The 22,277-nt window shown below is 44.4% G+C and overlaps 1 long non-coding RNA gene across 1 annotated transcript; it reads left to right on the forward strand.

Annotated features, from left to right (window-relative positions):
* Nucleotides 1–5,892: 5,892 nt before the first annotated feature.
* On the forward strand, nt 5,893–7,746 carry LOC120921751. The gene is made up of 3 exons (XR_005744952.1): nt 5,893–5,929; nt 6,441–6,550; nt 7,730–7,746. It is a non-coding gene; the product is annotated as an uncharacterized LOC120921751 (long non-coding RNA).
* The last annotated feature ends 14,531 nt before the right edge of the window (nt 7,747–22,277 follow it).

Here is a 22,277-nt window from a genome sequence, read left to right on the forward strand (position 1 = left end):
TAGCGTTAGTGACTGTAACAAGATTTGTTACCATAGGAGACAGCGGTCCTACCTATACAGAAGTGGTGTCCGGCTGGAGGCCTTCCACTGTATAGCAGTCTACCTATAGAAGTCTCGGAGTCTGCCAATTGTCATTACATCTACTCAAATGTGTCCTGGCCCTAAACCGGCTCTCCAACCGTTCTTGTTCAGAGATAATAAAGAGTATGTAATGTACAACATAGAGTACATAGTGCAGGGGTCAGGAGTATGTAATGTACAACATAGAGTATATAGTGCAGGGGTCAGGAGTATGTAATGTACAACATAGAGTATATAGTGCAGGAGTTAGGACTCATAATATTGGTATTCAGTAATCAGTGGCAGATGAAATGTTTACTGGAGACAAGTTGCAGAGATCCCACACCGCTGCCTCCCATCTCCTGAGACTGCACTCAGTGACTAGGGTCTGAGACTATACAGACATATCCCTCCACCCGGCACAGCCAGCAAATAACAGAGCAAGTAACCCGGGAGAATTGTTCTGTCAGAGATCTCACTAGATCTCACTAGACCCGGGCATGGGGCAGAAGACCCAAGGTACATACCCCAGGTGTCTAGGTCGATCAAACCCTATAGTGAAAATCAACATTTTGCTGCCAGCTGAACCCCAGAATCTCCATAAATCCAGTCTAGAGACATAAATTGTGTCTGCAGCACAGAGAAGGAAGATTATCCAAGAGAAATACAGGACGGGGAACACAGCTCAGGAAAGTGACCAGGGGATTATAGGCTGATATCACCCAGTCCCCGCCCTACTCTGGACCAATCAGTGAGCAGTATGGGTGGAGGAATGGATTTAGTGTTAATGACCCACCTGTGCTGATCTCTGTAGGAGTGTCCTCCTCTATAAATGTCCCCGTTATTCCATCCTCCTCCATAGACTGCTGATCATCCCTCACATACGTCTCTTCTTCTTCTGATTTCACCTCAAATTCTATATCGATTGGATCTCCACTCTAAACCAAGAGAATGAGAGAGAATACCATCTGTAAGATATAAGCTTTACTATTGTGACATCACATAAATAAATTCCACACATCCCCCCACAAGTCCATGTCTAGATGTTCCGTCCCACCAACCTTTAAATAAGGAGGGATGGTGTGACCTTCCTGTGTGGAATCCCGGGAATACAGAGGACGGGGACATCTCTCTGGGGGGTTCCTGGTATTAGGTGGCTCCATCATATCCTTGTGTCCTTCTGAAAACTCCTCCATCACTCCATACTCCTCATCCTCCTCTTTATACTCTTCTTTAACATCAATATTATCATCCCCGAGGTTTCCACTCTGAATATATAATAAAACATTCATTGTAACAAACATGCTGTGTATAAATCAGAACTACCAATAATTGTTCCTCATCTACCTGATGATGGTGAGGGATGGTGTGACCTTCCTGTTTGGAATCCCGGGAATACAGAGGACGGGGACATCTCTCTGGTGGGTTTCTGTATCTGGATGACTCCACCATGGTGTCCTGGTACAGATCTTTGTGTTCTTTTAGAAACTCTGACTCCTCCATCTCCCCATCCTCATCATCCTCCTCTTTTATCTCTTCTTTAACTTCAACTTTAGGATCTCTCAGGTTTCCACTCTGAATATAGAATAAAAATGACATCAATGGTAACAATGCAGATAATGTACAGATCCTAATGATACTATCAGTGATTGTTCCTCATCTACCTGATGATGGTGGGGGATGGTGTGACCTTCCTGTGTGGAATCCCGGGAATACAGAGGACGGGGACATCTCTCTGGTGGGTTCCCATTACTGGATCCATCTGTAGGAAACACACACACTGACTGAATACATTGTTTCTATGTGTTTATCAGATGATGGGGGATCTAGGTGGAGCCTCCGTACTGCTCTCTCCTTTACAATAAAGTCTCCTCTTACCCGGTGATGTGAGGGGCGGCTGATTGTCCATCATGACGTCCTTGTAGAGATCCTTGTGTCCTTCTAAATACTCCCACTCCTCCATGGAGAAATAGACAGTGACATCCTGACACCTTATAGGAACCTGACACACACAATGATACAGTCACCATCCAGACACACCCCTTGTCTGTTACTGGATAATGTCCCAGAATTCCCGGCACCGCTCACCTCTCCTCCATCATCTCTCTGGTGACTTCTAGAATCTTCTTTGTATTTCTCTATTCTATCAGGGAGGGAGGTGGAGGCAATGTGATGGTCATATGATCTCCAGTAAATGTGTATATAGACTGCGCTGCCAAAAATATAAATAAAGATTATTAAACAGTTTGTCACATGTAAAAAATAAAGAAATGAATGACACCAGAAAACACAACTAATGTCCAATGTATCAAAAAAGACCCCTTCAAATATTAGTTGCTTGAAAAACAAGAGGTAGGTGATCAGGTGCTGTGCCATTAGTAACAGATAAACACGTGACCACTTCCAGGTGACCCCACATGGATGACACTCACCACAATGGATGGACCTTCTATTACTAGATAGGTCTCACTGTGCATTATGGTTGGACCCGCTGTGTATCTTGTCACCAACTTGACCATTCACATGTACCTGGATGTGATTTCTTCCAATGTCATACACTGACACTCCCCCACTAATAAAAGTGGTATACTCATTTAGTATAGATCAGCAGCCTCCAAACTGTGGCCCGGGGGCTGCATGCGGCCGTTTGCTTACCTTTATCTGGCCCTTGGGGCACTATTCCATCCACTGACACTAACTATGGGGTATTATTCATCCCACTGACACCAACAAAGGTGCATTATTCATCCCACTGACACCAACAACAGGGCACCATTCCTTCTATTGATATCAACAATGGGGCACTATTCACTGCATTCATATGAACAATGGGGCACAGTTCCTCCCACCGACACCAACGATGGGGCATTGTTTACTTCCACTGGACATTTTCTACTCCCACTGGCCCCTCTAAAGTCTAAACTGGCCCTTTGTTTAGAATGTTTGGAGACCCCTGATATAGACTGATGAGGTGAGAAGTGGATTGGTGGGAAAGGTGACACATCTCCAAAATGGAGTGTTTTCCGGCCCTGTAAGTGGGGAAATATTCTGGCCCTGAAGGGGTTAATCTAGGTTTCCACACTATATATGTGTGTATCATCATCTGCTGGAGATAAAAGACGTCACAGTGACTATGGAGGAAGAGGACGGACATGAAGGGGTTACTGGGTGTAAATAGAAAATAAGATCTTATTACCTCCTCTGAGGTGTCTTCCAGCAACGTCTTCCCTCTTTGTTCTCCCGACTCACCTCTCACCTGGAACTTCCTGTGTGTACGTGACATCACTTCCTGTCTGTCTTCCTGATAAAAGTGAGATCACCATCTTGTGGAGCTCAGAGGAACTGCAGTCCTGAGAAATACATTGAAGTGATCTTGTGCTGTGTGTGTATGTACTGTATATCCTTATAGATGGGTCATCTCCACTCCCACCAAGGGGGATAGAAATATATTACTGACTAGTCCAGCCTTTATTAGCCAGGGATCCTCCAAAGGATTTTAGGGATTCCCTCAGAATTGATACATTTCTGTCTTTCAGTAACAACGATTTCATGATAATGTAAAAATGTCCTTCTTTCACTGATCACTGATATGAGGGGATCCTTCTCCCATCGGTCACCAATAAGGGACCAATAAACAGATCACTTGTTTGGTTTTGTTTGGGTTTGGAGTGAATTTGCCCTGTTTGGGGTGAGATAACGGCTGCACTGATTGGCTATTCAGCCAAGATGAACCTTCAGTTGCAGTATGACTACCAATGCGAAATGTGGCAGCTTCCCACCTCAGTGAGTGCAGATTTTAGTATTTCCTTCTAATAAAAGGCATTACATGATGTGGGATTCCCCTTTCTCTCCTCCCTGAGTGTGTATGAAGAGGCGGAGCCCTGAGTGTATATGAAGAGGCGGAGCTCTGAGTGTGTATAAAGAGGCGGAGCTCTGAGTGTGTATGAAGAGGCGGAGCTCCTGAGTGTGTATGAAGAGGCGGAGCTCCTCAGTGTGTATGAAGAGGCGGAGCTCCTGAGTGTGTATGAAGAGGCGGAGCTCCTGAGTGTGTATGAAGAGGCGGAGCCCTGAGTGTGTATGAAGAGGTGGAGCTCTGAGTATGTATGAAGAGGCGGAGCTCCTGAGTGTGTATGAAGAGGCGGAGCCCTGAGTATGTATGAAGAGGCGGAGCTCCTGAGTGTGTATGAAGAGGCGGAGCCCTGAGTATGTATGAAGAGGCGGAGCTCCTGAGTGTGTATGAAGAGGTGGAGCTCCTGAGTGTGTATGAAGAGGTGGAGCTCTGAGTGTGTATGAAGAGGTGGAGCCCTGAGTGTGTATGAAGAGGCGGAGCTCTGAGTGTGTATGAAGAGGTGGAGCTCCTGAGTGTGTATGAAGAGGTGGAGCCCTGAGTGTGTATGAAGAGGCGGAGCTCTGAGTGTGTATGAAGAGGTGGAGCTCCTGAGTGTGTATGAAGAGGCGGAGCTCCTGAGTGTGTATGAAGAGGCGGAGCCCTGAGTGTGTATGAAGAGGCGGAGCTCTGAGTGTGTATGAAGAGGCGGAGCTCTGAGTGTGTATGAAGAAGCGGAGCTCTGAGTGTGTATGAAGAGGCGGAGCTCCTGAATGTGTATGAAGAGGCGGAGCTCTGAGTGTGTATGAAGAGGCGGAGCCCTGAGTGTGTATGAAGAGGTGGAGGCCTGAGTGTGTATGAAGAGGCGGAGCTCCTAAATGTGTATGAAGAGGCGGAGCCCTGAGTGTGTATGAAGAGGCGGAGCCCTGAGTGTATATGAAGAGGAGGAGGCCTGAGTGTGTATGAAGAGGCGGAGCTCCTAAATGTGTATGAAGAGGCGGAGCCCTGAGTGTATATGAAGAGGAGGAGGCCTGAGTGTGTATGAAGAGGTGGAGCCCTGAGTGTTTATGAAGAGGCGGAGCCCTGAGTGTCTAATTAAAGAAGTAGGTGTAAAGTGGAAGCAGTGGATCTGCAGAGAACAGCATCTTGAGTACAAAGCACTTTATGTTGTATATGAATTTGCACATGGATCAGATTACTTCATTTATTGATAAACACCATAAGATGAATGAAGTAGGTGTAAAGTGGAAGCAGTGGATCTGCAGGGAACATCATCTTGAGTACAAATCTCTTTATGTTGTATATGAATTTGCACATGGATCAGATTACTTCATTTATTGATAAACACCATAAGATGAATGAAGTAGGTGTAAAGTGGAAGCAGTAGATCTGCAGAGAATATTATTGGAGCCCCTAGCACTTTATATATGAATGTCTCCACATATTTTAGTGTATTTGTGATAATTGATGGGTGGCACACACAATAGGACAGCGCTGTGACACATAATGCTCTTCTAGGTGATAAAGGGAAGACTTACCTTTCTTACAGCAGCAGTCCGGTAGAAGTTATTTCTGGAGGTATTTGAGTTGTTACACATAGCGCAGGTTTTTTTCTATTTATATTGGGGACATAATTGCCCAAATCTGGGGATCAGGAGCCATTTCCACCCTTTACTCTCGGCTGGGGTTCTTTGTATCCATATAACAGATGTTCTACATGACTAAATCTCACATCAATTTTACTGCAAAATCAAAGGGGCCAAAATGTCTCCCCCCCTCCCCCGAGCAGTAATATATTTCTATCCCCCTTGGTGGGAGTGGAGATGACCCATCTATAAGGATATAGAGTACATACACACACAGCACAAGGCCGTGTTCACACTACGAGATGTTTCTGCAGTTCCTCTGATCTCCACAAGATGGCAGACAGGAAGTCTCTATGGAAGACAGGAAGTGATGTCAGGTACAGACAGGAAGTTCCGGGTGAGAGGTGAGTCGGGAGGAAAAAGAGAGGTGACGTTGTGGGAAGAGGCAGCAGAGGAGGTAATAAGATCTTATTTTCTATTTACACCCAGTAACCCCGTCATGTCCGTCCTCTTCCTCCATAGTCACTGTGACGTCTTTTATCTCCAGCAGATGATGATACACACATATATAGTGTGGAAATGTAGATTAACCCCTTCAGGATCAGAACATTTCCCCACCTATGTGGCCAGAACATTCGCTTCATATTGGAGATGTGGGGAGGATAGGGAAGGTTTATATAGACACAAACTTTATGTCTACATAACACACCCCTATCCCCCCACATCTCCAATATAAAGAGAATGTTCCGGCCCCATAGGTGGGGAAATGTTATAGACCAAAGGGAAGGAGGATCCCAGACCCCAGAAACATATCAAACACTAAACTGAATGTTCCTCTGTGTGTAAGACCACTGGGGGGCGTTCTTACATGATAGAACCCCTCATATTATCCCCCATACACCCCCATCCTAAAATTATACAACCAGTACAGTCCAGATCATTCTCTCTTATCAATTATTGGTCCACAGGTAAATCTGTATACATCACATGACCAATCAGCATGGAGGAAGACCAGAGTCACATGACTGAGAGGATTCTAAACCTCACCCTGGAGATCATCTACCTGCTGACCGGAGAGGTGAGGAGGATTCTGGGAGGTCACATGACATCACTCTTATCTCTATTAATAATACACAGACCTGACCGGAGAGGTGAGGAGGATTCTGGCAGGTCACATGACATCACTCTTATCTCTATTAATAATACACAGACCTGACCGGAGAGGTGAGGAGAGAGAGAGAGAGACTTGTAAAGCGCAACACATGCGAACTGAATCGCCTCTGGGTGCTGTATCCATTTCATGGGTAAGGAACCCCTTGACCTCAGAAGAGATGGGTTTTAATCTTTCTCCTGAAGGCCAAGTGGTCCGACTCCAGTCGGATGGTGGTTGGTAGTGCATTCCACAGTCGGGGTCCCTGGACTGCAAATCTTCGATCTCCTTTGGACTTGTATCTGGCCTTGGGTATCTGGAGGAGGTTTTGATTGGTGGATCGCAGAATACGATTGGGGTTATGGGCTTTTATTTTTTCGCATAGATATTGGGGGGCGTTGCCTTGAATACACTTATGTATTAGGCAGAGTGCCTTGAAAGTGATTCTGTCTTTTACTGGCAACCAATGAAGGGATCTCAGCGAAGGAGGATTCTGGGAGGTCACATGACATCACTCTTATCTCTATTAATAATACAGACCTGACCGGAGAGGTGGGGAGGATTCTGGGAGGTCACATGACATCACCCTTATCTCTATTAATAATACAGACCTGACCGGAGAGGTGAGGAGGATTCTGGGAGGTCACATGACATCACTCTTATCTCTATTAATAATACAGACTTGACCGGAGAGGTGAGGAGGATTCTGGGAGGTCACATGACATCACTCTTATCTCTATTAATAATACACAGACCTGACCGGAGAGGTGAGGAGGATTCTGGGAGGTCACATGACATCACTCTTATCTCTATTAATAATACAGACCTGACCGGAGAGGTGGGGAGGATTCTGGGAGGTCACATGACATCACCCTTATCTCTATTAATAATATAGACCTGACCGGAGAGGTGGGGAGGATTCTGGGAGGTCACATGACATCACTCTCATCTCTATTAATAATACAGACCTGACCGGAGAGGTGGGGAGGATTCTGGGAGGTCACATGACATCACTCTTATCTCTATTAATAATACACAGACCTGACCGGAGAGGTGAGGAGGGTTCTGGGACTCTAACATGATATTCCTATTGGTTCCTCAATACAGAGATTTCCTCTTGTGAAGTCCGGTGATCACATGACCATCACAGTGCCTCCATGTGACTCCCTAAAACCCGAGAGACACAACATGGAGAAGATTCTAGAAGTCACCAAGAAGATGATGGAGCTGCTGACAGGAGAGGTGAGGAGGATTCTGGGACATTATCCAGTAACAGACAAGGGGTGTGTCTGGATGGTGACTGTATCATTGTGTGTGTCAGGTTCCTATAAGGTGTCAGGATGTCACTGTCTATTTCTCCATGGAGGAGTGGGAGTATTTAGAAGGACACAAGGATCTCTACAAGGACGTCATGATGGACAATCAGCCGCCCCTCACATCACCGGGTAAGAGGAGACTTTATTGTAAAGGAGAGAGCAGTACGGAGGCTCCACCTAGATCCCCCATCATCTGATAAACACATAGAAACAATGTATTCAGTCAGTGTGTGTGTTTCCTACAGATGGATCCAGTAATGGGAACCCACCAGAGAGATGTCCCCGTCCTCTGTATTCACGGGATTCCACACATGAAGGTCACACCATCCCCCACCATCATCAGGTAGACGAGGAACAATCACTGATAGTATCATTAGGATCTGTACATTATGTGCATTGTTACCATTGATGTCATTTTTATTCTATATTCAGAGTGGAGACCTGAGAGATCCTAAAGTTGAGGTTAAAGAAGAAATAACGGAGGAGGATGATGAGGATGGGGTGATGGAGGAAGAACACACCATCCCCCACCATCATCAGGTAGATTATTGACAATTATTGGTAGTTATGATTTATACACAAACATGTTTATTATAATGAATGTTTTATTATATATTCAGAGTGGAAACCTCGGGGATGATAATATTGATGTAAAAGAAGAATATAAAGAGGAGGATGAGGAGTATGGAGTGATGGAGGAGTTTTCAGAAGGACACAAGGATATGATGGAGCCACCTAATACCAGGAACCCCCCAGAGAGATGTCCCTGTCCTCTGTATTCCCGGGATTCCACACAGGAGGGTCACACCATCCCCCACTGTTACAAGGTCGGTGGGACGGAGCATCTAGAACATGGACTTCTGGAGAGGATTTTTTTGTTTTTTTTATGTGATGTCACAATAATAAAGCTTATATCTTACAGATGATATTCTCTCTCATTCTCTTGGTTTAGAGTGGAGATCCAATCGATATAGAATTTGAGGTGAAATCAGAAGAAGAAGAAGAAGAGACGTATGTGAGGGATGATCAGCAGTCTATGGAGGAGGATGGAATAACGGGGACATTTATAGAGGAGGACACTCCTACAGAGATCAGCACAGGTGGGTCATTAACACTAAATCCATTCCTCCACCCATACTGCTCACTAGGGATGAGCCTGATGTTGGAGTTGAACGTAAGTTCAACTCCAACATCAGGTGTTTGATGTTGGGGTGTTCGCGGGAAATTTGAACAATTTGGGGTGTTCGCGGGAAATTCGAAAGCCGCGAAACACCCTTTAGATGTCTATGGGAGAAATCAAAAGTACTAATTTTAAAGGTTAATATGCAAGGTATTGTCCTAAAAAGTGTTTGGGGACCCGGGTCCTGCCCCCGGGGACATGTATCAATGCAAAAATTTTGGGTGCAGTGATTTTAATAATGTTTAAAGTGAAACAATAAAAGTGAAATGTTACTTTAAATTTCGTACCTGGGGGGGGGGGGGTGTCTATAGTATGCCTGTAAAGTGGCTCGTGTTTCCCGTGTGTAGAACAGTCCCTGCACAAAATGATATTTCTATAGGAAAAAAGTTATTTAAAACTGATCGCGGCTATAATGAATTGTCGGGTCCCAGCAATACAGATAAAACTCATTAAAAAATTCAAATGTCCAGCGATGTCCATTCATCTTCTATTCCGCCGCGACGAACCGAAGAAAAAAAAAAGCCGCAACAGCTCCGCCTCCCGCCAACTGAAGCTTCTTTCACTTTGATAGCTGTTATATAGCTGAGGGCGGGGAGCCTCCCATGAAGGTGGAACTGTTTTTTTTTTTTTTTTTTACTTTTTTGGTCGGACGGCGCAAGATGGATTTACATAGCTGGACTTTTTTTTTTTTAAATAAAGGACTTGTTCCGAAGTGTCTTTTGTAAAAAATAATATTTTTTTGTGAAATGGGGGGGACAATGTTCCCCGTTACCAATTCACATAGGATCTGGGGGTCCCCTTGTTAAAGGGGGCTTCCAGATTCCGAGAAGCCCCCCGCCTGCAGACCCACACAACCACCAGGCAGGGGTTGTGGGGATGAGGCCCTTGTCCCCATCAATATGGGGACAAGGTGCTTTGGGGTGGGGGGGCACAGAACCCCCCCTTCCCCAAAGCACCCTCCCCATGTTGAGGGCATGTGGCCTGGTATGATTCAGGAACTGGGGCACTCTCTTGTCCCCCCTCTTTTCCTGTGGTCTGCCAGGTTGCGTGCTTGGATAAGGGCCTGGTATGGATTTTGGGGGGGACCCCCACACATTTTGTTTTTTCTTTTTATTATTTTGGTTTGGGGTTCCTCTTAATATTCATACCAGACCCAAAGGACCCTCATCCTATAATCCCCTCATGACTGTGACTCCTATAAAAGACAGTTCTCGTTGTTTCCTCACTCTCTGACTAAGGTCCATGAATAAAGAAATCATCTGGTAGGAGATCAGAGGACCCATTTACTAGTTACCTTGAGGGGGGAATTGTAAGATCCTCAGAGACAAAGCTGCCTGATGTGGGCAGAGTCCTGGTTTAGGGTAACCAATCATCTCATGTCTAGTAATAATATTTTTATTTGTATTTTAGTAGATGGACGGGAGATGAGGAAAACCTCAGAGGATTGTCTCACTTTGTCTCCAGACTGTAAAGTAGAAGATGAGGACATCACACAGTATAGTCCAGGAGAAACCCTGACTACCTCAAATGTCCATCCGGCACCACACAGTGTAGATGGACCATCGTATTCCTCTTATCCTGAGGAACCTCAGACTGTGCGGGATGGTGCCGGACCATCGTATTCCTCTTATCCTGAGGAACCTCAGACTGTGCGGGACGGTGCCGGACCATCGTATTCCTCTTATCCTGAGGAACCTCGGACTGTGCGGGACGGTTCCGGACCATCGTATTCCTCCTATCCTGAGGAACCTCGGACTGTGCGGGACGGTGCCGGACCATCGTATTCCTCTTATCCTGAGGAACCTCAGACTGTGCGGGACGGTGCCAGACCATCGTATTCCTCTTATCCTGAGGAACCTCAGACTGTGCGGGACGGTGCCGGACCATCGTCTTCCACTTATCCTGAGGAACCTCAGACTGTGAGGGACGGCGCCGGACCATCGTATTCCTCTTATCCCGAGGAACCTCAGACTGTGCGGGATGGTGCCGAACCATCGTATTACTCTTATCCTGAGGAACCTCAGACTGTGCGGGACGGTGCCGGACCATCATATTCCTCTTATCCTGAGGAACCTCAGACTGTGAGGGACGGTGCCGGACCATCGTATTCCTCTTATCCTGAGGAACCTCAGACTGTGCAGGACGGTGCCATCCTTCCAACAGATAAGTTTTTCTGTGCTGAGTGCGGGAAGTGTTTCAGTTTCAAAAGCAGTCTTTATTATCATAAAAAATCTCACACAGGTGAGAAGCCTTTTTCCTGTCCTGCATGTGGGAAATGTTTTTCACAGAAGTCCAGTCTTTCCAGACATCAGAAATCTCACACGGGGGAGAAGCCTTTTTCCTGTCATGAGTGTGGGAAATGTTTTTCAGCAAAGTCTAATCTTTCCACACATCAGAGATTACATACGGGGGAGAAGCCTTTTTCCTGTCCTGAGTGCGGGAAATGTTTTTTACAGCAGTCCTATCTTTTTATACATCAGAGATCTCACACGGGGGAGAAGCCTTTTTCCTGTCCTGAGTGCGGGAAATGTTTTTCAGATAAGTACTATCTTTCCACACATCAGAAATCTCACACAGGGGAGAAGCCATATTCTTGTCCTGAGTGTGGGAAATGTTTTGCACATAAGTCCCATTTTTACAGACATCAGAGATCTCACACGAGGGAGTTGCTTTTTTCCTGTTCTGAGTGCGGAAAATGTTTTTCAGAGAAGTCCAGTCTTTCCACACATCAGAGATTACACACGGGGGAGATGCCTTTTTCCTGTTCTGAGTGCAGAAAATGTTTTTCAGTGAAGTCCCAGCTTTCCCTTCATGAGAGATCTCACACGGGGGAAAAGCCTTTTTCCTGTTCTGAGTGCGGGAAATGTTTTTTAATGAAGTCCCATCTTTCCACACATCAGAGAATACACACGGGGGAGAAGCCTTTTTCCTGTTCTGAGTGCGGGAAATGTTTTTCAGATAAGTCCTATCTTTCCACACATCAGAGATCTCACACGCGGGAGAAGCCATATTCCTGTTCTGAGTGCGGGAAATGTTTTTCAAGAAAGTCCAATTTTAACAGGCATCAAAGATCTCACACGGGGGAGAAGCCTTATCCCTGTCCTGAGTGCGGGAAATGTTTTTCAGACAAGCGCAGTCTTCACATCCACCAAAGGAGTCACACGGGGGAGAAGCCGTATTCCTGTCCTGAGCGAGGGAATTGATCCTCACTGAAGTCCTGTCTTCTTGTACATCAGGGATCCCACACAACCCTCGAGGTGTATTAGTGAGTGCGGGAAATGTCTTGTATGTGAATGTTGCTGGACATGTGGGGAAGAAGCACACCCTGATATACACCTCAGATATACTCCATGGCTGATCTTCATCATGTAAGGAAACAGTTCACCAAAGACATGGATGAAGTGTTGTACCGTGTTGGCCATTGATAGCAGGAGAAAAATAAAAATGGAGTCATTACCTCTCATTGGCTGAGTACATTTTGTGGTGGAAGATTTCACAGACATTTAGGGATCTATTATAAAACAAATTGTAGAATGAATGTGACACGCGTTCCTCCAATCATGACAAATATTGGATCATCGGCTCCATCTAGTGGCAAAAATCTGCCCCTGTGGTTTTAATCCCGACCATTGACGTAAAACAGAAAATACCACATTTGGCCATTAGATGGTGCTAAGTACCATAGAAATTATCTCCATCTAGTGGCCAAATGCAATCATTTCCACTGTAAATGAATGGAAACCGTTCGACCAGCACAGCAAATATCCTAATAACATTCATCTTTCCCCCATTCACACAGAAGGAATGTACATGGACTTTCCCCGGGGGAATTGCTATGCACATATTTTATGAATAGACCCCTAAATGTCAGGAGACGTTTATATAAAGATGGGAAGTATGGAGCAGATAAATGAATAGACCTCCTAGCAATGTTATTAACAGGCTGCAGCTAGGGGGAGCTCTAATGTGTGAGCACAGCAGAGTGATCCCATCTAGCTCACATTAACCCTTTCACTGTCAGATGTTTTTGCATTATTTTACGCCTGAAGATTACATAAAACCCCCAAACATACAGTATATTATCTGATAGCAGAGGCCCTGGAGAATAAAATGGTGGTGATTGTTAAGGTGTTCCTCGTACACAAATTTCCCCTGAATATCCGGGTTTATTTTCTCCTTTTCCCCATTTTCTATGGTGTGATCTTTTTTACAATACTATGTTATAATAATGTAACACGTTGTGTATTGTATTGTACGACTCCGCCTCCACATTCCAGACAAGTAATTTTCCTGACCAATCGCATTTCTACCTTTTTACTATTTCCTGATTCTATGACTGTAATCTGTTTAAAAATAAAATTATAATAAAAAAATGTATTGAAGAGAAAAAAAAGTTGTGTATGTCGGTGGAATGAGAAGAATTGCTGGTGGTGTTGTCACCTGTCACAGCCGTCTGTAAAAATATAGGAGGGGGAGGGGGAGAGATGACAGACATAGAACAGAGAACACAGAGGGGACATATGCCTCTAACACGTGTCATGCGATGTGTCAAAAACTCACCATCTCCAGGCGTTGCTTCCAAAATATTCAGACATAAGTTCCTTCATTATACGATGTTTATTCATCCACAGATAAGGACAGCTGACAGTTAATGCTTACATTGATTACAGCTTGGTAAATCATCATGGCAGAGGCATCTCAGAAAGTTAACAGAAGGAGGAAATAGATGTTAAGATGGTTTGATCTTTCTTTCTTGGGAGAGGGTCCCCCCTCCCCCCATCTCTCCTGCAGAGTCCGATGACCCTGAGGCTTCCGTCGGGCCGGGTGACCCTGGAGATCCTAACTCACTATGCTCACCACGTGTACATTTATACAGGTTTAACAGCTAACTAAGCACAATTGTCTCGTTTCCAAAGAAGGTTGCGATGAGCTTTAACGCCCACTTATGTATTTTTAAGTAACATTTCCACCCTCTTTCTTGACGTAGACTTTCAAGAATAGATGTGGCCTAACCTACACCAGTTGTTCTGTCCTGTAACTAACCTTGTTTGCCCTCAAATCTACCATGTCTTAAACCAATGATTCAGATACATTTATCATATAAAAAATATTAATGAATTTAAAATCTAACAATTCCCCCTTAATGCACTAGAATTAACAAAAAAAATAAGTGCATTCATCTTAAATAATAAAGGTTTCTGATTCACTTTTTTTTTCCAATATAAACAATACAATTTAACATTTCAGATATTGTACATAAACTTTTTCCAAAATTCTGCGATATTCCTGTGAAATATTTAACCATTTGATTCCTTTAAGAAACTATAAATTATTATATTATTAATTATTTTTTAATTTATTCTTCATCTACTGTAAATTATGTAATATTAAATTTTTCTTCCTTTACCTTCATAAATTTTACTTCGTATAACTTCAACCATATCATATAACTATTTATCATAAAGGAGAAATAAATATATTTGATGTATCAAATTATATTACTCTATAATATTAATTAATAAATACAATTTTTTTGCATTTCTTTTGAAATTTCAATAACCAAATTTCTTCAGTATAAGTTTTTTATACATTACCCTAGACACTGAACAATTATAAACATAATATGTAATCTACTTGTTTGTGGATACATAAAAACATAACATTCCCATAATTTGATTGTCATATTTTTATATATTCTATCTTTTTTCTATTTATTTTCTATCTTTTTAATCTATTCATTTTATTTATCTATCCATGACCAGCAAGCAACTCTTTCTTTTATTTATTTTTCAATGTTCCATATTATTTAATTCAACGATAATTCTGTTTAGACACTTTAAAAATCCTTTTCTTCCACATAAGCCTGTATGTTTTTTAACTATATTAATACTTCAAATGTATACTTTGTTATACATTCTTGTAATAACAAACTATCCATCCAATTTTCCCAAGTTATGTGTTCTATAAAAATTAATTATTCTATATGAAATAATAATTTTATGTGTATCAATATGTATTCTTATAAAAGATTTAGAAACCAAAATATAACAACTATTTTTCCATATTTCAAAAAAATCTAAAAAATTCCTATATTAGAATTATTACATTCCAACTCCCCCTTACATAATGATCAATCGATCAATATGTCACTTTTGATGTAAGTCCATATGAATAAATCATTGAAGTTCATCCAAAAATGATGATCCTTGATAACATAATCAAAAAATGATTTTGAAAAACTAGAAGTAATAACCAAAATAGAATTTTAGTTGTGCTTGTTTCATGGTCATGGAAGTATCCAAAAAATAAAATAACCTTCCCAATTGAAATCTGATATTTCAGTTGGCATACCTATTGACATCCCTGGTACCTTCAGATCTATATTCCTAACCATAACTTTTGCTACTGGAATAAATTATGAAACACTCATAAAAAGTAGAAATCTTATTCAAAACATAATTTCTATTCAAATTTAGCAAAGGCCTAGCCGTATTTTGTGAACAAACTTTTTAAATTCCTATACTTGTACTTTGTCTTATGCAACAGATTGCAAATAACTACATATGCTATTTTTTTTAAAAAAAACATAGAAGAACAATAACTTTATCAAATACTAAAATTGCATACATGTCCTTCATCACCTGTCCTATAAAAATGAAAAAAATCATTTTCCTGACTGACTCCATGGCAGCCTACGTGTGGGTTAATCCCGCCTCCTCTCCAATGTGATAGGACCCCATACCCATAAAAGTTAACTCACCAATAGCACCAGTGTTCCTTTTTTTTCCTCCTCCAATGGATCAAGGATGTATTCTTCAAGGAATGGAAAAAGGGCACACTTTAAAGCGGGGGTTCACCATAAAAAAAAATAAAAAATTCTAACATTCTATCTAGCATAGTAGCGTGAGCTACAATATGCCTTTTTTTTTTTTTGCGCCGTACTCACTGTGCAATCCCGGAGATACGTTTCCGTCTAGTAGGCGTTCCTAGTCAGAGGGGAACATGATTGACGGCCTGCTATGGCGCGTCACGCCTCACGGAAATAGCCGAAATTGGACGTGGCTCTTCACGGCGCCTGCGAAGTCAGCTCCGATGTCTGTGCACAGGCGCCGTAAAGCGCCGTGAAGAGCCGAGTCCTACTCGGGAGGCGTTACACACAATAGCTGGCCGTCAATCATTGTCCCCTCTGACTAGGAACGCCCATTCCCCGCGGGGAGCCTGAAATTCATCTCCTGGATTAAACAGTGAGTACGGGACCAAAAAAATACATAAATGCATACTGTAGCTCGCGCTACTATGCTTGATTTAATGGTCGAATGTTGCTATTGAGGGTGAACCACCGCTTTAAGTGGTGCAGCTCGGATCCCAGCCATGGGCGGATGGAGAGCTTTCCCAGCATACCTTGTTATTGCTGTGGCGTGTGCTGAAGACGTCCGGATTCGGCTGGCAAGGTCTATCTCTCTATTTTCCATGGCAGTCGCCTATTTTTACTTTTATGTTGTCCATGTTTGTGCCTGTATGGCGGCTGGAGCACTTCTGCGTTCCAGCGCACCTGTGGCTTCCTGGTCGCCAGCGCCAGAGCCCCCGCGCATGCGCTGTGCCCGCTCTCAGAGCGAGGCTTGGTCGCGCGTGCGCAGTCTGTCGGTTCCCGCGGCGGCCGTGCAGGCGCCGTGGGTTCGTTTTCCACTACGCAGGCGCGTATTTGTGGAGGACTGGTGACGTCACCGGCTGGTGATTTAAAAACAGCTGCTCGCCTGTGTGTATTGGGTTTCCCTACAGGCGAGCAGCTGACTGATTTGTCTGTGTTACTTCAGGTTGCCAGGTCAGTAGATGAAGTTTTACTTCTGGCTTTATTGATTTTACCATTCTTGTTGCTCTGGTCACGCTTATCATTTTATTATATATATAACAATCAATTGATACTGGTGGTCATATTTAATTAATTATTTTATTGAATTATTTAATTTATTTAAATTATTTATTTATTTTAATTATTAAAAAAAAAAAAAAAAACTTTTTACTTTAAAGGGGCAGTATGTTTATATTTTCTTCTGTTATTCGGCACCATAGGTTCCTTATAGGTTTTCGGAACTAGTGTCGTCTGTTATTCGCAGGTCCGAGAATTATGGACCAGTCACCGTCTACAGGCGGCCAGCCCTCACGCACAAGGTATGTGCGGGAGAGGGATTGGGCTAGGGGTTGGAAGTCACAATCCATGTGTGTGACAGTTTTTCCTCCCTAAATGTCTTTTTCTAGCCCTTCCAATCCAGAGCCGATCGCCGAAGACCTTGCCAGACCGCAACGTACTTCTTCTTCTTCCAAGTCGAAATCCAAGCGAAGGTCTCCATCTACATCTTCCCACCGGAGGAGAAGTTCACATTCCTCCTCACGACACCGCTCCCACCGCCATGATAGCCGCTCTGATCGCAGAGCATGCTGGTGATGTGACACTCTTGTCCCGGAGGGCAAGTCATTATGCGACCGATGCTACGCCCATGCTGTTGGGGAAAAAGAGGCTGAAGGTCATCGTATCGAGTCTCTGGTGGTACATCGATCTCTAAGAGAGAATATTTCCCACACACAGAGTCAGACCAATACCATCAGGTCTGTTTCTCCGACCATCGAGGTCCATGAGGATCCAGGTCCTTCCCAGCTTCAAGCTGCTGCACCGGCCTTCCTTGAGGGTGATCTAGAGAGTGACGAGGAAGGCTTGGAGTTTGATTTTGCTCAAGTGACACCACTCATCAAAGCAGTTAAAGAGGCTCTCTTATGGGAAGAACAATCCACTTCTCCAGCCAAGCAGAGAAAATACTTCAAACGCTTGGGGAAAGAACGCCCTACGTTCCCGTTCCTGCCTGAACTAAAGGGTATCTTTGAAGAGGAATGGAGCAAGGTAGACAAAAAGTCATCCATGGCCAACAAGGCTTCAAGACTATATCCCTTCAAGCCAGATGATGTTAAGCATCTGGAGAATGTTCCTCTGGTAGATGCTGCAGTAACCAGGCTGGCTAAACACGTCACACTACCACTTGCTGACTCTGTCTCTTTCAAAGACGGTCTTGATAGGAGAATGGACCAAGACCTTAGAAGAATCTATGGCCTAGCAGGCACAGCATGCAAACCGGCTCTAGCATTAGCGGCATTATCAAAAGCTATGGAGGCCTGGACGGAAAATGTAGACTCCTTCCTCAAAGGTGTCTCTGAGGACCTGGCCAAGAGCTCAGCAACTGCAGAACTGAAGCTGGCAGTTGCATTTCTAGGAGAAGCATCCGTTGACTTAATCCGCCTATTGGCAAGGATTATGCTATCATCTGTTACGGCAAAACGGGCCCTCTGGCTACGCCCCTGGTTTGCTGACCCATCGTCCAAACAGAACTGGTGTAAAATCCCCTTCGAAGGGTCAACCCTGTTCGGCAACAAGTTAGACGACGCCATTTCAAAAGCTACTGGTGGCAAGTCAGGTTTTCTCCCCCAGGACAGGCGCCAAACCGGGAAAAAGAAACCTCAATTTTGGAGACACAGCCCGGACCGCGCTAGGGAAGCTCGCGCTTACAGACCTGGTGGGAACTTCAGAAGGAACTGGAGCAGAGGTAGAGTTTCCTATCGCAAACCTACATCAACTACCCAGGCGTCAAGCGGACGCGATCAGGGGAAGTCTTTTTGAAATTACGCCCGCCCAAACGGATCGTGTGGGAGCACGGCTACTCCTCTTTTGGCACGTCTGGGCGGCCTCAATCAAGGACTTTTCGGTCATCAAGACTGTGACTTCAGGACACGCATGGTCCTTTTCCAGCCTTCCTCTTCCCAAGTTCATTTCCACCCTTCTTCCAGGGTCAGCGGAACAGAGACAAGTTCTCCTAGACTATGTAGATCTCCTGAAGAATCAAGGAGCAGTAGTACACGTCCCAAAAGACGAACAGTTTCTTGGGGTATACTCCCCTCTCTTCTTGGTACAGAAGAAAAACGGTGCTTGGCGTCCAGTCATAGATCTGACATATTTGAACAAATTCATAACACGCAGAAAATTCAAAATGGAAACTCTGTCGACAATCCAGCAAGCCATACAACCGGGCGACTGGATGATTTCCGTGGACCTAAAAGACGCTTATTTCCATGTCCCGGTAGCAGCAGAGTTGCACAAATATCTCAGGTTCCACATCAATCAAGAACATCTTCAATTTGTTTGCCTACCCTTCAGCCTAACAACTTCCCCACGGGTCTTTCCCAAAACCCTTCTGGCAGTAGTAGCTCTCATCAGATTGAAGAAGATTCGCCTTTATCATTATCTGGACGACCTTCTTGTCTTGTCCCAAGACAGAACTCATCTCTTGGCACAGAGAGATCAGGTTATCTCGATCTTGTCCGAGTTCGGATGGCTCCTGAATCTAGCAAAAAGCCACCTGGAACCAACTCAGTGTCTAGTCTATCTAGGGGCTCAATTCAACACGGTAATGAAGACCATCTCTCTGCCACTAGAGAAGATCCCTGTGATTCAGGAGAGGATATCTCGGGCCCTAGGTACTCGCCATCTAAAAGCACACCAATGTCTGAAGATCATTGGAACAATGGTCTCCACAACACCAATGGTGAAATGGGCATTATGGAGACTACGTCCCTTCCAGTCCGGCTTTCTCAGGCAGTGGAAGTCAGGGAGCAAGAATCAACGGATTCACATATCAACAACTATGAGGGGCAGCCTCTTTTGGTGGCTTCAACCGAAAAATCTGCTGAATTGCCATTCTATCACTCCAGTCTCCTGGGTCACAGTGACGACCGATGCCAGTGGCTCCGGCTGGGGGGCCCTGTGCGGCACGAGCATGGTGCAAGGCAGGTGGGATGCTCGCCTCCACAATCCAGGCTCGAACATCCTGGAGCTTCGAGCGGCTTGGTGTGCCCTGCAGTCCTTCTACCAACTCCTGAAGGGAGAATCAGTAATGCTAAGGATGGACAACACCACGGCAGTATCCTATGTCAAGAGACAAGGGGGGACATGGAGTTCATCCCTTCTTCAGGAAGTCGAACCCATTATGAAGTGGGCCCAGGTAAATCTGGTCAACCTGACGGCTGTCTTTATCCCAGGAATTCAGAACTCCCAGGCGGACTTTCTGTCACGTACTCAAGTGGACATCAACGAGTGGTCTCTCCGCGATCAATCATTTCGTTGGATCTTATCTCTGGGAATCAATCCCCAAGTGGATCTTTTTTCCTTCCCGTTCAATGCCAAGATGGAGAAATTCTACACGAGAGGGTATTGCAGTCAGGCAATCGGGACGGATGCCCTGACGGATCGGTGGAGATTCCAGAGGGCATATGCCTTTCCCCCGATCCCAGTAATCTTGAAATTTCTGAGGAGGCTTCAAGCGGAAGAGGTAGAAGTTACGCTGGTAGCTCCATACTGGCCGAACAGGCCATGGTTCCCTCTCCTGATCCAGCTGAGTTTTCGGGACCCAATTCCAATACCGGTCAGACCGGACCTTCTCTCCCAGGGGTCACTCCTACATCCCTGTCTGGCTCTGATGAAACTAACGGTCTGGTTCTTGAAAGGGAATGGCTGGAATCCCTTGGCTGCGCCTCTAGGGTGATCTCTACACTTATGAGTTCAAGGAGAGCAAGCACAAACAGAGTATATGGAAGAGTTTGGGCCAAGTTTGTGGAATTTTCTTTAACTTCAGGCAGATCCTTCAGGAATCCGGAAATCCAAGACATCCTAAGCTTTCTTCAAACAGGGTTAGATCTTCCCCTGTCTGTAAGCTCGCTAAGAGTTCAGGTTTCGGCACTATCAGCCTTCTCTGGAATTTCCTGGGCAGCTCACCCGCTCGTCAAGCAATTTTTTCGAGGAGCTTCAAGGTTGAGACCTCAAAGGAAGCCAAGATTCCCCAAATGGGATCTCCCATTAGTCCTCGATTTCTTGAGCGGACTCAGTATGTCGGGGCCCTCCCCTGTCCTCCTTAAAGGACTTTTCAGCCAAGGTTGCATTTTTGGTCGCTATCACCTCGGCCAAGAGAGTGTCTGAGATCGGATCTCTTGGTCACAAAGAGCCGTTTCTCACGTTCTTTCCAGATCGAGTGGTTCTGATACCTATGCTGGGCTCTAAACTGAAGGTCTCGTCGGTTTTTCACGAAAATCAGGAAGTAGTCCTCCCTACTTTTAGGTCCCCGGATTCTGACGAGACTCACCCTCTGGACATGGGCAAGATACTCACTGAATACCTTCAAATTTCGTCTACCTTTAGACACTCTGATCATTTGTTTGTCCTGCACTCAGGCAGGAACAGAGGGAAAAAAGCTTTATCGAGAACAATCGCAACTTGGATCGTCCAGACGATACAACAGGCTTATAGGGCAAAGGGCTTGGCCCCTTCCGCAGGCGGTGACAGCTCACTCCACCAGAGGGATGGCAACTTCCTGGGCAGCAGCCCGTCACGTGGCTCCAGATGTAATTTGCAGAGCAGCCTCTTGGTCTTCTATAAATACCTTTATGTCCCATTATTGTGTTGAACCTGCATCACTTTCTTCTGTGAATTTTGGTTTATCAGTTTTGTCAGTTGACAGGACAAATTAAAATATATCTTTTGTTCAGCATACCCACCCGTGTGGTCTGGCTAGTTATTTCCCACACGTAGGCTGCCATGGAGTCAGTCAGGAAAAGGGAACATTTATTATCATACTTACCGTAATTTTCCTTTCCTGATGGACTCCATGGCAGACGGAGTTCCCACCCTGAAATTATGGAGTCGGGATAGTACCGGAACACTGGTGCTATTGGTGAGTTAACTTTTATGGGTATGGGGTCCTATCACATTGGAGAGGAGGCAGAATTAACCCACACGTAGGCTGCCATGGAGTCCATCAGGAATGGAAAATTACGGTAAGTATGATAATACATTTTCCCTTATCCGATTCCATGGTTTGAAAACAAACCCCAATGGAATGTGACAAAGTTCATAACTTAGCCTTCATTAAAAAAATATATTAATTTTCCTAGAATTACCTCAATTAATTTTATCAAAAAAATTAACTAAAAAGGAAAAAACATACTTGTATACTCCTTCAGCAGGTGAAAAAATCTAATATACTCAATCTACACAGATTGCAAATCTCTCAATACTTTATAGTATCAGATCACTCTTTGCCTTTTGAATTGCTCTATAAACATAATA

This window comes from Rana temporaria (genome assembly GCF_905171775.1).
Source record: "Rana temporaria chromosome 4 unlocalized genomic scaffold, aRanTem1.1 chr4d, whole genome shotgun sequence".
NCBI lineage: Eukaryota > Metazoa > Chordata > Amphibia > Anura > Ranidae > Rana > Rana temporaria.